Raw genomic sequence first — 14,536 nt, forward strand, 5'->3', positions numbered from 1 at the left:
TGAGTTGTTGCCATCCATTTAGTGTATTTTTAAAATGAAGGTTTAGGCTGCATTGCCATAGCTAGAATCTTGTTTCCCCACTCGTAAATCACTTTTTGCTTTTGTGTTTTGATGACAGTATTTTGTAAAATATATGCATTTAATATTTAAGTTGCAGGGGATTGGCTACCTAAGAGGAAGCTCAGATTTGACAGAAGCAAAACTGACAAAAGGAAGTAGGAAAGTAGAACACAAAATAGATGAAACAAAGGCAAGCATCAAAGAGCATCAGAATGGAAAATTGTGTCGAAAAGACATTCAGATATTGGGCTCTGAATTATATATCACCGAATCATAGAATTGTTATAGCGCAGAAGGAGGCCATTTAGCCCATTGTTTGCTCTTCAAACAAGTATCATTACCTAATGCCAATCCGCTGCTTTTTCCTCCACATGCGCTTGTAGCCTGTTTCTGACAATTGTTCTTTTGAATGCTTTAATCAAAACTGCCTCCACTATATTTCCAGACAGTGCATTCCATACCCTAAACTACTTATTGTGTGAAAAAGTGTTTTCTTGCATCACTCATCTTTAGAAGATTAATATGCTTTCTCGTTCTAGTTCCTTTTACAAGTGGGGAACAGCTTCTCCATTTCTTCTCTATCCAGCCTGCTTGTTCTTTTGAAAACATCTATTAAATCTCCTCTGCCATCTTTCCAAAGAGAACAGTCTCAACTTTTTCAATCTATTCTCATAACTGAAGCTCCATTAACTTTCTACTCTTCCTACTTGCCCTGTTGTGTTTACTGATCTGGGCACATCTATATCCAGGTCCCTCTGCTTGTGCACCTCTTTTAAAACTGTGCCCCTAATTTATATAGTCTTGCTATATTTTCTCATCTGCTTATCTATTCACTCCACCAATTTGTCAATATCCTTTTTTTGTGTTTTTACACTGCCCTAATTGCAATTTACAGTTCTTCAAATGTTTTAGTGTCAAATACTAACTTTGAAATTCTACCTTGCATGCCAGGATCCAGACTATTAATATACATCAGGAAAAGCAAGGGTTCCAATCCACACCCCTGGGGAACAGTATCCATCATCTTATCATTCAGCCAATTTTGTATCTGAATTGATGATACTACCCTTTTATACCATTCCATGTAACTTTCCTCTCATTCTTTGTGTGGCACTATGTCAAATGCCTTATGGAAATCCATGTACACTACATCAACGACATTGCCTCCTCGAGCTTTTCTGTTCCACCTTCAAAAATTCAAAATTATATAAATGCAATTTCCCCCTTTAGAAATCCATGCTGCCTGTTCCTAATTGACATACCTTTCCTTTTTATTACTAATTCTAGAAGGTTCCGCATCATTGAAGTTAAACTAAGTGGTTTGTAATTGCTGGGATCATCCTTAAACCCCTCCATTGCCCATAATCTTTCAGTCTTCTGGCACTTCCTCCACGGACTACCAGAAGATTATGGCCAATGGCCCCACTATTTCTGCCCTCATTTCCTTCAAAATTCTTGGATGCAGTTCATAAATACCTTGTCAATTTTAAGCACCAAAAGATTGTTCAACACCTCCTTATTAATTTTGAAGCTTTTCTATTAACTTGAATCCTTCCTCCATCACCATGTCATGAATAGCACTCTCTCTTTTTGAGTAAAGATAGATGCAAAGTATTCATTTAACACCGCAGCCATGTCCTCACCTCCATGCATAAAGCACTTTTTTTGGTCTCTTATGCTCTTTTAACAACTCTCTCTCAATTTTTTTATATACCTGTAGAAGTCTTTGGGATTCTCCTTTTTTAATTTAGCTGCTCTCTTTTCTAATGATTCCCATTCACTGTTTCACCTCACCTCCCTTCTACCTTCAGTGTTCTTCTTGTTTATCAATTGTATTTTCTGCCTTATTTGTTAAAAACATGTTTATTTCTGCCTTTCTAATGTTAGTATCACTCCATCCAGCAAATTCTGAATTCTTATCCTACCTTTCCCAGTTGAGGGAATGTAACTTTTTCCTGTACCCCAACATCATCTCTTTGAAAGTAGCCCATTGTTCAGTAACTAATTTTCTTGCCAACCTCTTGTTCCACGCAATCCTGCCCAGCTCTGTTTTTGCCCCATTGAAATCAGCTCCCTGCCGATTGATTTTTTTCTTAGTCTTGATTGTTGCATTATCACTCTCCACTACATTCCTGAACCTTTTGGTATAATAATGACTGTCTCCTAAATGTTCCCCTACTGTCACGTGATCAACTTGGCCCACCACATTTCTCAGGACCAGGTGCAATAATGCATTGTTTCTTGTTCGACTGGACCTCTATTGCTACAAGAAACTCCAAAATATAATCTAGGAATGCTTGCCCTGCACTGTTCCTTAACACAACCGGTACACCAGTCTGTATTTGGATGATTGAAATCCTCCATGATAATTGATCTATGACATTGACACCTCTCTGTAACTTAGATTTGCATTAGTTGGTGTTCTATAGAGTACACTGAGCATTGCACTTATAACTCTTTTTATTCCTTAAATCCAGCTAAATTGAGTCTGTCTTTTAATCTTCTGAGACATTGGTGTTTCTCTAGCACTGCAGTGCCCTCCTTAACTAATACTGCTCCTTTCCATCCTTTTCTGTCTTTCCTGAGCTACTTGTACCCACAAATATTTGTCTGCCAGTCTTGCCCCGGTTCAAGATCTCTTGTACCACAATACCATGTTTCCACACGGCAATCTGTGTGCTTAACTCCCTAGCTTTGTTCACTGTACTCTGTACACTTACGTGCGTGCATACTAACTCCATTTTGAACTTCATTTCTTTTCCCCCTTACTCTAATTTCACCCATTAATTTGCTGATCTCTGTGCTAGTGCCAGTAGTATCCTGACTATTTTGTGAACTCTAGTATTCTCCTGTACTATTCTTTCTTCATTCCATCAGTCCTCCTGCCAGTTAGTTTAAAGCCCTCCCAACAGCAGTAGCAAAATACACCACTAGGAATTCAATCCCAGCTCTGTTCAGGTGCAACCTATCTGACTTGTACAGATGCCATTTTTCCCCAGTACTAGTCCAAGCGTCCCAAGAATCAGAAGCCCTCCCTTCTGGGCTATATTTCCAGCCATGTGTTCACCTGCTTTGCCCTCTTTTATAGCTTCTGCAAGCAATGATTGATATTGGGAGTAACCCCGAGATCACAACACTTGTGGTCCTGTTCACTAGCTTTTTACCGAGCACCCTAAATTCTGATTGTTGGGTCACATCCCGGACCCAAGATGGTAGATGCTACTCAGTCGTACAGCACAGAAACAGACCCTTTAGTTCCAAGTTCTCCATGCCGATCAAGTTTCCCCAGACCTAAAACAGTCCCATTTGCCTGCTCATATCCCTCTAAACCTTCCCTATTCAATTATCCATCCAAATGTCTTTTCAAACTTGCAACTGTACCTGCATCTACCACTTCCTCTGGCAGTTCAATCCACATACAAACCACCATCTGTGTGAAAAATGTTGACCACAAATGCTAGCTGTGTTCTTCTCTCCCCATAAGTTGCCAGACCTGCTGAATTTTTCCAATGCTTTGTTCGTTGTAGGTTTCCAACACCCATAGCTGTCTCTTCTCCCACTTTAATCCCTGCACACTACCTTTTACTTTCTACCTCTCCCCTTACCTCAAATTTATCCTTACTTATCAACTGTTAATTCTCCAACTTTGTCCTGATGAGAACTCATCTGACTGAAACTTTATTTTCTCTCTCCACAGATGCTGTTTGACCAAAGCAATTTCAGTATTTCCTATTTTATTTCAAGTTTACAGTATCTGCAGTATTTACTTTTTCTTGTTACTATCTCCTGTTGTTATTTTTCCTTATTCAGCAACATGCAGAAAGCAAAAGCTAAAAAGACAAGTTTAAACAAACTCCCTTTAGAGATTCAGCAATACCGTTTAACACTGGAGAGATGTAGTTTTAGCCTAGCACTTCCTGCAAAATGTCCTACTTTACAGTTTGACGGAACTCTGATTTTAATCTGTACATTTCAATAGATTTTTACAAGCGATCTAACCAAACACACCACAGTAGTGACAGATCGAAGCTCTGCCACTGAAAGGGTTCAAAATTGATGATGCACAAGTGTTGAATAATCTTACCTTCCCTGTGACTAAGGAAGATTGCATCAGAGCACTGGAGAACTGCAGCCATTGTTCCCTTTTTCAAAAACGGTGGTAAGGATAAACCCAGCAAATACAGACCAGTAAAAGTTTGTGGATGGTATAAAACTTCAATGTGTAGTAAACTTTGTTGATGACTGTATACATCTTCAAAATGTCATCGATAAGCTGGAGGTGAGTACATAGGTGGCATTTATGACTCACTGTGGAGAATTGAAATAATAGGTTTGGACAGACAGTATAAAATAGGGGTGCACTACTTAAGTGAGTGCTGGAGCAAAAGTATTTGTGTCCATAGATCACTGAAATAGGTGAGGTGGAGAGAAGACCCTCAGCTTTACGAGTAGGGATATAAGGTATAAGAGCAAGGAGTTTTGCTGAGTCTATATGAGAAACTTGTTAAACATCAGCTGGAACCTGTCTACAGTTCTGGATGTTACACTGCAAGAAGAATGTGAATGCATTGGTGACTATAGAAGAGATTTAAAAAACTTGTTTCAGGGTTGAGGACCTTCACCTCTAAGGATAGATTGGAGTGTTTGAACTGTCTTACTTGGGGACAAGGCTAAAAGGATATCTGACAGAGGTTTTCAAAGTCGTGAGAGGTATGGGTAGAGAAGTTAGGGGAAATACTGTTGCTGCAGATAAAAGGATACATAGCAAGAGCGAACAGATTTGAAGTGATGTTTGAGCATAACAAATATGGTAAGTGTTTTTCCAATTTTTGGTCATGGAATGTTGTGTCATTGGTTAGGCTAGCATTTATTACCCATCTGTATTTCCTCAGTTGGCAATTAAGAATCACCCGTGTTGCAGGGGGTTTACATTCATATAGTCTAGTCTAGTCTAGTTAAGAATGGCAGGGTTCCACCTTCAAGGACATTAGTGGAACAGATGAGTTATGTGATCACCATTAGACCAGATTTTTCTATTGAATTTGAATTTGACTGTGCCACCACGGGATTTGAATTCCCATCACCAGAATTGAAATCATTAGGTTCTAATCACTAGTTCAAAGATATTAGTGCTATGTCACTGCTTCCCCACTTTCTATCACAGCAGGTTGTTCAGGTTTGGAACACACTGCCAAGAAGTGTGTTCGTGGCAGGTTCATTTGAGGCTTTCAAAAACTCACCAGTAATTATTTGAATAGAAACAATAAATCCTAATCCTTTTCAGATAGCCCATATAGATGCAAGGATTGAATGGCTGACTCCTGCATCCTAACACCTGTGATTGTGTAAAGTGTTAGGTAAAATAAATAATTCCATTTTTTTTAAAGTTTCTAAAAGTACTAAAATTATTCTGCATGTTCGAAGAGACTCCAAAGTGATAATTTTTGTTAATAGTAATGTTTGGCATGTTGTTGCAATTTTCACTTTTTTCATGAAATAATGAAATGCTGCTAAATTCGTAGCTCTCAAGCAACAAACCTCAAAATTAGTCATTTTTGAGCAAGACAAAAATAAACCACAAATCTGAAATAAAACCAAAAAATGCAAGAGTAATGGGGCAGAGGTGATTGTGTCCATCACCAAGGAGAAGGTGCAGGGGAATCTGCAAGGTCTGAAGGTGGATAAATCACCTGGCCTGGATGGACTGTGCACCAGGATTTTGAAGGACAGAGCAGAGGAGATTGTGGAGGCATTCTTGGTGATCTTCCAGGAATCATTGGAGTCAGAGTCCCAGAGGACTGAAAAATACTTGATGTAACACCCATGTTCAGGAAGTGACGGAGACAGAAGATGGGAAGTGATAGGCCAGTTAACTTGACCTCGGTCATTGTTAAGATTTGATAATCCATTATTAAGAATGAGATTGCAGAGTACTTAGAAGTGCATGGTAAAAATAGGGCTGAGTCAGCACCCCTATATCAAGGGGAGGTCATGCCGACCAGATCTTACTAGAATTCTGAGGAGGTAATAAGCAAGTTAGACAAAGGAGAGCCAATGGCTATGATCTAATTGAATTTCCAGAAGGCCTTTGATAAAATGTTGCTGCTAAATAAAGCCCTTGATGTTCGGGGCAAGGTACTATCATGAATAGAGGACAGGCTGACTGCCAGAAGGCAGAGAGTAGGCACGAAGGTGTCTTTTTCAGGATGGCAGCTGATGACTAATGGAGTTCTGTAGGGGTCTGTGTTGGGATAGCAGCTTTCATGTTATACACTAACAGTCTGGATGAACAAACTGAGAACATTGTTGCTAAGTTTGCAGTGTCACAATGACAGTTGAATGGATAGGTAGTGTTGAGGAGGCGGGGAAGATGCAGAAGGGCTTGGACAGGCTGGGAGAGTGGGCAAAAAAATGGCAGATGGAATACAATGTAGGAAAATGAGGTTATGCAGTATAGAGGTATAAACTTTTTACTAAGTAGCGAAGGGTTTTGGAAATCAGAGTACAAGAGAGATGAGAGACCTAGTTCAGGATTCTCTTTGGCTTAACATGCAGGTTCCATTGGCAGTTAGGAAGACAGTTGCAATATTAGCATTCTTTTTGGGAGATTAGAATACAAGAGCAGGGATGTATTACAGAAGCTATATAAGGTTCTGGACAGATTACATTTGGAATATTATGAACAGTTTTGGGTCTCATATCTAAGGAAGAATGTGCTGATAGAAAATAAAACAGTACAGCACAGAACAGGCCCTTCAGCCCACAATGTTGTGCCGACCATTGATCCTCATGTATGCACCCTCAAATTTCTGTGACCGTATGCATGTCCAGCAGTCTCTTAAATGACCCCAACGACCTCGCTTCCACAACTGCTGCTGGCAACGCATTCCATGCTCTCACAACTCTGTGTAAAGAACCCGCCTCTGACATCCCCTCTATACTTTCCTCCAACCAGCTTAAAACTATGGCCTCTCATGTTAGCCATTTCTGCCCTGGGAAATAGTCTCTGGCTATCACCTCTATCTATGCCTCTCATTATCTTGTATACCTCAATTAGGTCCCCTCTCCTCCTCCTTTTCTCCAATGAAAAGAGACTGAGCTCAGTCAACCTCTCTTCATAAGATAAGCCCTCCAGTCCAGGCAGCATCCTGGTAAACCTCCTCTGAACCCTCTCCAAAGCATCCACATCTTTCCTATAATAGGGCGACCAGAACTGGACGCAGTATTCCAAGTGCGGTCTAACCAAAGTTTTATAGAGGTTATAGATGTTGAAGGGAGTCCAGAAGAGATTAACAAGAATGATCCCAGTGATGAAGGCCTTGTCATATGAGGAGCAGGTGAAAATTCTGTATCTGTGCTTGCAGTTTAGAAGGACGCGGGGCTTATGATTGAAACTTGTGTAATACTGAGAGACCTGAGTAGAGTTGATGTGGAGAATATTTCCACTCGTAGGAGAGACTCAGAGTTAAACTGAGAACCAAAATGAGGAATTTCTTCAGCCAGAGGACAGTGAATCTGTGGGAGTCATTTGCTGCAGAAATTTGTGGACACCAAGTTAAGTCATTGGATGTATTTAAGATAGAGGTAAGTTATTGATTAATAAAGGAATCGAAGGTTATGGAGTGAAGGCAGGAGAATGAGGTTGAGAAAACTATTAGCCATCGAATGGCAGAGCAGACTCGTACCAAATAGACTGATTCTGCTCCTATATAAATACATAGATTAGGTGGTATCCTTGAGATTAAAATTTAAGTATGTTTCAGGTCTTTGATCTTCCATCAGAACAATAGACAAAGGAGCCATCCATCTGTTTTGTGAACTAGACTCCCCTTTCAAAGTTTCTGTTATTGGGTCTAGCACTATTGTTTGTACACCAATGAGAAATTATCCTATTAAGCATACTTGGCTGGGCACACCCTAACAGATTCAGCTCTAGGTGTTGTTTATGCAGCTGTCAATATAACTTTGCATGAATGGCTTTATGTGCTACAAAGACTTTGAAATGCTCATTTTCTTATTCTGACAAAGTCAGAAATCACATGAACCCAGGTTATAGACCAGTAGGTTTATTTGAAAACAAATGCTTTCAGAGCCTCGCTCCTCCTCCAGATGTTAGAGAGAGAGGTGGAATCAGACACAGAATTTATAAGTAAAAGATCAAAGGATCACACCAATGACGAAGAGGTACTAAACAGTTGGAAGATTTTAATTAATTGTATGTGTATATATATATATATATATATATATATATATATAAATATGTAAATAACCGAATTTCATTCAACCCACTGTGTTGAGAGAACTAAAGCTTTTACCACTGTATAGAAGAGGTGACCTTTTAAGTCAAACAATGCATGTTAGGTGTGAGACCTTGTTTAGAATCTACGAAAGCTGCAAATGGTCAACAAGCCATGTTGTTTGACACAGTCCACCAGCCTTTGAAATATAATATATATAAATATATTAATTGTGATGTAATGGAGCTGACGGTCTTGTATCACACTGCTCGTTTGTGTGGAAGATAAAATGTCTTCATGGTTTAACAGCAGCATCCACTTTGTGGAGAAAAGTGCAAAGTAACAGTGTAAGATAGCTGGCTTCACCTGTTGTTTAAATTTCTGAAACCTTTTATCATTCCACGAAAATCTGATCTAGATAATAATCTCAGGATAAAGCATGCTTTTGTGCAGGGTAAATTAGAATAGATTAGTAGCAGGATTACTAATCTTCATCATCTTCTAGATTATGCTTGCTCCGAAGTGTGCAAGTTTCTTTCATTCTTCACTTTTTAAAATTTGTATGCAGCACAATATTGCCTTTACAGATAACGGTACTGTAAACAATACCTGCTTGATACAGACCCATACTATATTGAATATTTGTTAGAAATGTTCTGGATTCTCCACTCCAATCAACCAAACATCTGCGTTCGCTGGTCGGTATACATGTTGGGATTTCTACAATTCCACATGCTATATTGGGAACCTCATGAATAAATCCCTCGCTAACTGTTCAACTCGATGCTGATGAAGAACATATCAAAGCAATCCAATATGGTAATGGCTGCTTTGATCCAAAAGGCCCTATGTTTACCTCAGCCCTGAATGGTGTCCAGTCTACCTCAGATTACCTTGGAAGGTGAAAATATTGCAATAACTTGAGTAAAATGTGTCTCTTGCTGCTACTTTGCAGTTGGTTTTCAAATCTAAAAAGCTATCATCAAGCTAAAGGATATTTTGCTAAAACATATGAATAATATATATAGGTATTCCTGTGATACCAGGTATACCCAATATCTGGTGGAATGTTTCAGAAAACATGTCCTGCTGACCATTTACAATGGCCCACATTTTGATCGTGGTCAACCAGCCTGTGCTTGAAAGCCTTAGAATGGTACATCCACCATTAGATGTGATATTGCTGCAAGAAGTTTATTTATGAAGAAATCTGGACTTCAGTAAGCATTAACAAGGTGCAGAGCTGGATGAGCACAGCTTTTCTGAAGAAAAATTTTTCTGAAGAAGTGTCTAGGCCCAAAACAACAACAGCTTTCTTGCTCCTGTTTGGCCCGCTGTGTTCATCCAGCTCTGCACCTTGTTATCTCAGATTCTCCAGCATCTGCAGCTCCTACTATCTGCAGTAAGCATTAGTCAGGTTCGCTGTCTGTCGTATTTGCAAATAAAAAGTTTTTTTTAATTAATATGCAGGTCCCGGAAATGTGAATTTGTATACACACTGCACCTTTTTCATTGGGAAACCCTTAAAGGGATCATGGAGGCATGTCAATACCCTGACCAATCAAAACCTATTTGCTGAATAATTTGGCATCCCTTTTTTTTTCAAGTCTGTTTCTTGCCCTGGTCTAGTGAGTCAATTTGACAAACTTTGACTTGTGTCCTTTTCAATGTATTAAAACAGGTTTTCTGTGGTAAAATAAAACAAAATGACTTGCAAAGCCTTGCGTTTGAATCTATTAATTTGAATCAGTTCAGGAAATAGAAAAGATAGAAAACAAAATGAAGTTCAAGTTATTGAAGTATTTTGACCTTCTATCAAAAGGTGACCAATTAATTAGATTGGTCTTTAGATTAATACACAGCCCACTGGTGTGATTCTTCAGATTGAAGTTAAAAGTATCAGTGCTGACTTACTCTTTGATACATTTTAAAATTTTAATGTGTCTTCCTTGAATATATTCAGTGACTTGGCCTCCACAGCCTTCAGTCGTAGAGAATTCCACAAGGTCACTATCCTTTAAAGAATTTTTCCTTGTCTCAGTCTGAAATAATCTGCTCTGTATCTTGAGACTGTCCACTCTGGTTCTGGACTCCACAACCTGGGAAAGCATCCCCTGTCTAGTCTGCCTAGTCGGTTAGAATTTTATACATTGCCATCTGATTCCCTCTCATCATTCTTAACTCCAGGAAATACCATTCCAATCAAATTCCCATCTCATAGTGGATTCGTGCCATATCTGGTATCAACTTAGTGAATCTCCTGTGCGTTCCCTTGATTGCAAGTATATCTTTTCTAAAGTAGGGATACCAAAACTGCATGCAGTACCCCAGATGTTGTCTCATCAAACCCCCTTATAACAGCAGTAAGATATCCCTATATCTGAATGCTAATCATCTTGCAATGAAGGCTTTGATATCATTTTGCTGCACCTACCTATCTACTTTGGTAAATAAGCACATTCAGATCCCTTTGTACATCCACACTTACCAATATATCAATTATATTCTTCCTGACCTTTTTTTAAAGCCTGTCAGCAGACTGATCATTTTGTTTAATACTTAATGCTTAATTTATTGCTTAATGCATCAAGGCCTAGTGGGGAACTATGTTGAAAACATGCTCCCTTACAAAGTAATGTGTAGAAAATTGTGACATTTTTAAAAGGTTTCACCCATAACCTACTCTTTGAATGCTAATTTTAAGAGGAAGTATTTAATGGTCCTTTGAATTTGAATAGGATGGAAGTTTTTGGTGGCATTTCTCAGACATTAACTCTAAGTAGCCCAATTGTTCACTAAGCTGTCTTGTGCCGTTTTTGCACCCACCTCTTCTGAATTGTCTGATGAGCAAAATTATAGTTTGGCTTCTTGGTCTGTGTTACCCAGTTATGATAGTGATACTGCAATGGACTTCAGTATTCTTGGATTTGAAAGAGGAAAAGTACCACATTGTTTCCTGTTCTCGATGGCTATTTAGTGAACCCTTTGAAACAGTGCCTTACTGGTATTAGTTGAACAACCAACTGGCTAGTCTAAGAGCATCCCTACTTCAGTTAAAATACTAACCTTTCCATTTTTTTTTAATGATAAAATGTGCACTTTTATAAATTGATTTTGAATTTGCAGGCAATCAAGCAGCAATCGGATTCAGGCAGTTGTTAATATCATGATATTGTCATTATGATGAAAGCTGTGTGTTTTATGTATATTGATGTTTAAATTGTAAATGAACAACATATGGGTATTGGTTTATTTTTGTGGAACCATGATTTTAAACCAGTATGTGCCACCTGAAGTGTTAATGGAAATTGGCTTATACTGTCAAGGTTTATGACGAGAGAAAACAACAAACCGTTAGCTCAGCAGAAGCTAAGATGAGCAAGTTTGTGTTCTTAATTTCTTGCAAAAGCTTTTTGGCAGTTTGAAGAGGCCTTTTTTGTTTTGCTGACTGGGGTCAGCAAAAACGGACTTTCCTAGGAAAGGAGATTGTTCTGAGTAGTTAAGGGAATGTTACTTCAATGAAAGAGTTTAGTTCATGAAACTTCCAGACACACACTTTGTTAGAACTCTGTAGATTGTTCAAAGATCGAGAATGCTTATGCCTTTGTTGTGTGAGGATTCATGTAAGAAATCTTCACAGCTCATCGAACTGAAACTGAGACAGACTAATTATGTCAAACCATTGGATCTGATGGCAAAGAGATTTTTTTCTGGCTTTTTGATAAATGTGAAGTGACGATGTGAGGGAGTAAGTGGAATTTTGTTTTACAATGTTTTTTGGAATCTTTCAAACTATCATACATATCTTTATTTGTCTTTGTTAAATTTCTTTTGTGTACTGAATTTTCATTAACACTTCAGGTGACACTGTTTTAACATCATGAGTCCACAAAAATAAACCAATATCCTTTTGTTCATTTACAGTTTAAACTCTTAAAACAAATCAATATTCATAAAACACACAGCTTTCATCATAATGACAATTCCATGATATCAATAACTGCCGATATCTGATTACTGCTTCGTTGATTTTCAAAACTGCAGCAATTTATAAAAGCACACATTTCATTGTTAACAAAATTGGCATGTTGTGTTTTAACTGAGGTGGGGATGCTCTTAGTCTAGCCAGTTTGGTCCTTCAACTAATACCAGTACAGACACTTTTTCAAAGGGTCAAAACCAAATCTGCAACCTTGTGTGCTTGTTTCTGTAAGATACCACTTTAAATTAAGAAAGAAATAACATATCACCTGTCAGACAAGATTTCATTCAGGGATTTGAGTTAACAAGTAGCTGGTACGCCAGCTGTGACTAATACACAGTTCCTTAAATATATTTCCCTCACGCAATACTTACATAATGCTGTGCTCATACTTTATGAAGTTATGTCCCACTAGTGTATAATAATTGCTGTATTGAAATGAATGATGGTTCTATATTCTAAAGCAGGTATCTGCAATGGCAAATATGCTGCCATTGTAAAATGGAAAAAAGTTAAATGGGTTTAGTTGGAAAATCTCAATCATTGAAATATTTGACTTGGAAATCTGAAAATATAATAGCTGTGGGATAATGATTCTGTCTCTAGTATTAGAAGCAGGGGAATAATCGTGATACAACAGATTCTGTCTCACTTGTATAGAATGGCTTCTTGGCCTGACATGTTTTGGTGACTGCAGGTGGTTTCAAAACTGTCTCATAATGTGCTGGTACCATCATTATATAATAATAGATTTTTGCCTCCAAGTCAAATAATAGATTGTATACATAATCTATATCATGCATTTGCCAACAAGTGGATTAGCCCCATTTGATCAGTGACAAATTGATTTTGTGTCTTGAGCTAACTCACCCAGGAAAGGAAGAAGTTATTTGAAATGACGTGGGCAGTGAATAAGTGCAAATCATTAGTTACAGTGTGAGGGAAGCAAGATTGTGTTTTCCAGTAACATGGCAGTGGAGTGGGGCTTCTGAACTTGGAACTTGTCTGCGCAATCTGCTTTTCTCTCTCCTCATTTTTTTCCTTCTTATTTTACTTGCCTCTTGTTGAAGAGTTTGGTTGTGGCAGTGTGAGCCCAATGTAGACTCGGATGCTCCCCGCGCACGTTCATGGTGGCAGTGGAGGCAAATTTGTTCCCAGTACTAGAGCCAGCACCATCAACAGTGGCTGCATCGGTGAGGTGGGCCCAAAGAGGACTCATGGTGGTAGCAGCAGAATAGAGTTTGGGCCAGTGTGGTACCCAGCAGTGTTGGCGTCTGCATTGGCAAGGTCCAGAGAGGGCTTCATTGGAGGCGAGATAGAGCCAAAGAACAAAGAAAATTACAGCACAGGAACAGGCCCTTCGGCCCTCCAAGCCTGTACCGATCAAGAACCTCTGTCTGACCTGTCATCTATTTTCTAACGCTCTGTGTCCATTTGCTCCCTGCCCATCCATGTACCTGTCCAAATATATCTTAAAAGATGCTAACGTGTCTGCGTCTACCACCTCTGCTGGCAACGCGTTCCAGGCACCCACTGCCCTCTGTGTAAAGAACTTTCCACGCATATCTCCCTTAAACTTCCCTCCTCTCACTTTGAACTCATGACCCCAAGTAAATGAGTCCCCCACTCTGGGGGGGAAAAAGCTTTTTGTTATCCACCCTGTCTATACCCCTCATGATTTTGGAGACCTCAATCAGGTCCCCCCTCAATCTCCGTCTTTCTAATGAAAATAATCCTAATCTACTCAACCTCTCTTCATAGCTAGCACCCTCTATACCAGGCAACATCCTCATGAACCTCCTCTGCAAAGCATCCACATCCTTTTGGTAATGTGTTGACCAGAACTAGACACAGTACTCCAAATGTGGCCGAACCAAAGTCGTATACAACTGCAACATGACCTGCCAACTCTTGTAGTCAATACCCCATCCAATGAAGGAAAGCATGTCATCTGCCTTCTTGACCACCCTATTGACCTGCGTGTCACCTTCAGGGAACAATGGACCTGAACACCCAGATCTCTCCGTTCATCAATTCACCAAAGAGTGGCAATTGTTCTTTCAGCAGTGGCGGCACAGTGAAAGGAACTCGTGCCTGGCCACCAAGCGCATGGCCTATGGCAGAGTCCTCCACAAGAAAGGCTGTAAAGTTGAACTCTTTTTCTGCTTTTATAATCTGCTTTGGTTACTTTTCTGTGTTTTAAGATGATCCAGAGTGGCGGCACTGTATAACAATCCTGACTGTATTTTGTAACAAA

At 39.2% G+C, this 14,536-nt stretch overlaps 1 protein-coding gene across 3 annotated transcripts in view; it reads left to right on the forward strand.

Annotated features, from left to right (window-relative positions):
- LOC125463524 (uncharacterized) overlaps positions 1-14,536 on the forward strand; it is a 413,194-nt gene that overhangs the window by 306,675 nt on the left and 91,983 nt on the right. The window lies entirely within an intron of this gene.

Source organism: Stegostoma tigrinum, chromosome 22 (genome assembly GCF_030684315.1).
Source record: "Stegostoma tigrinum isolate sSteTig4 chromosome 22, sSteTig4.hap1, whole genome shotgun sequence".
Lineage (NCBI taxonomy): Eukaryota > Metazoa > Chordata > Chondrichthyes > Orectolobiformes > Stegostomatidae > Stegostoma > Stegostoma tigrinum.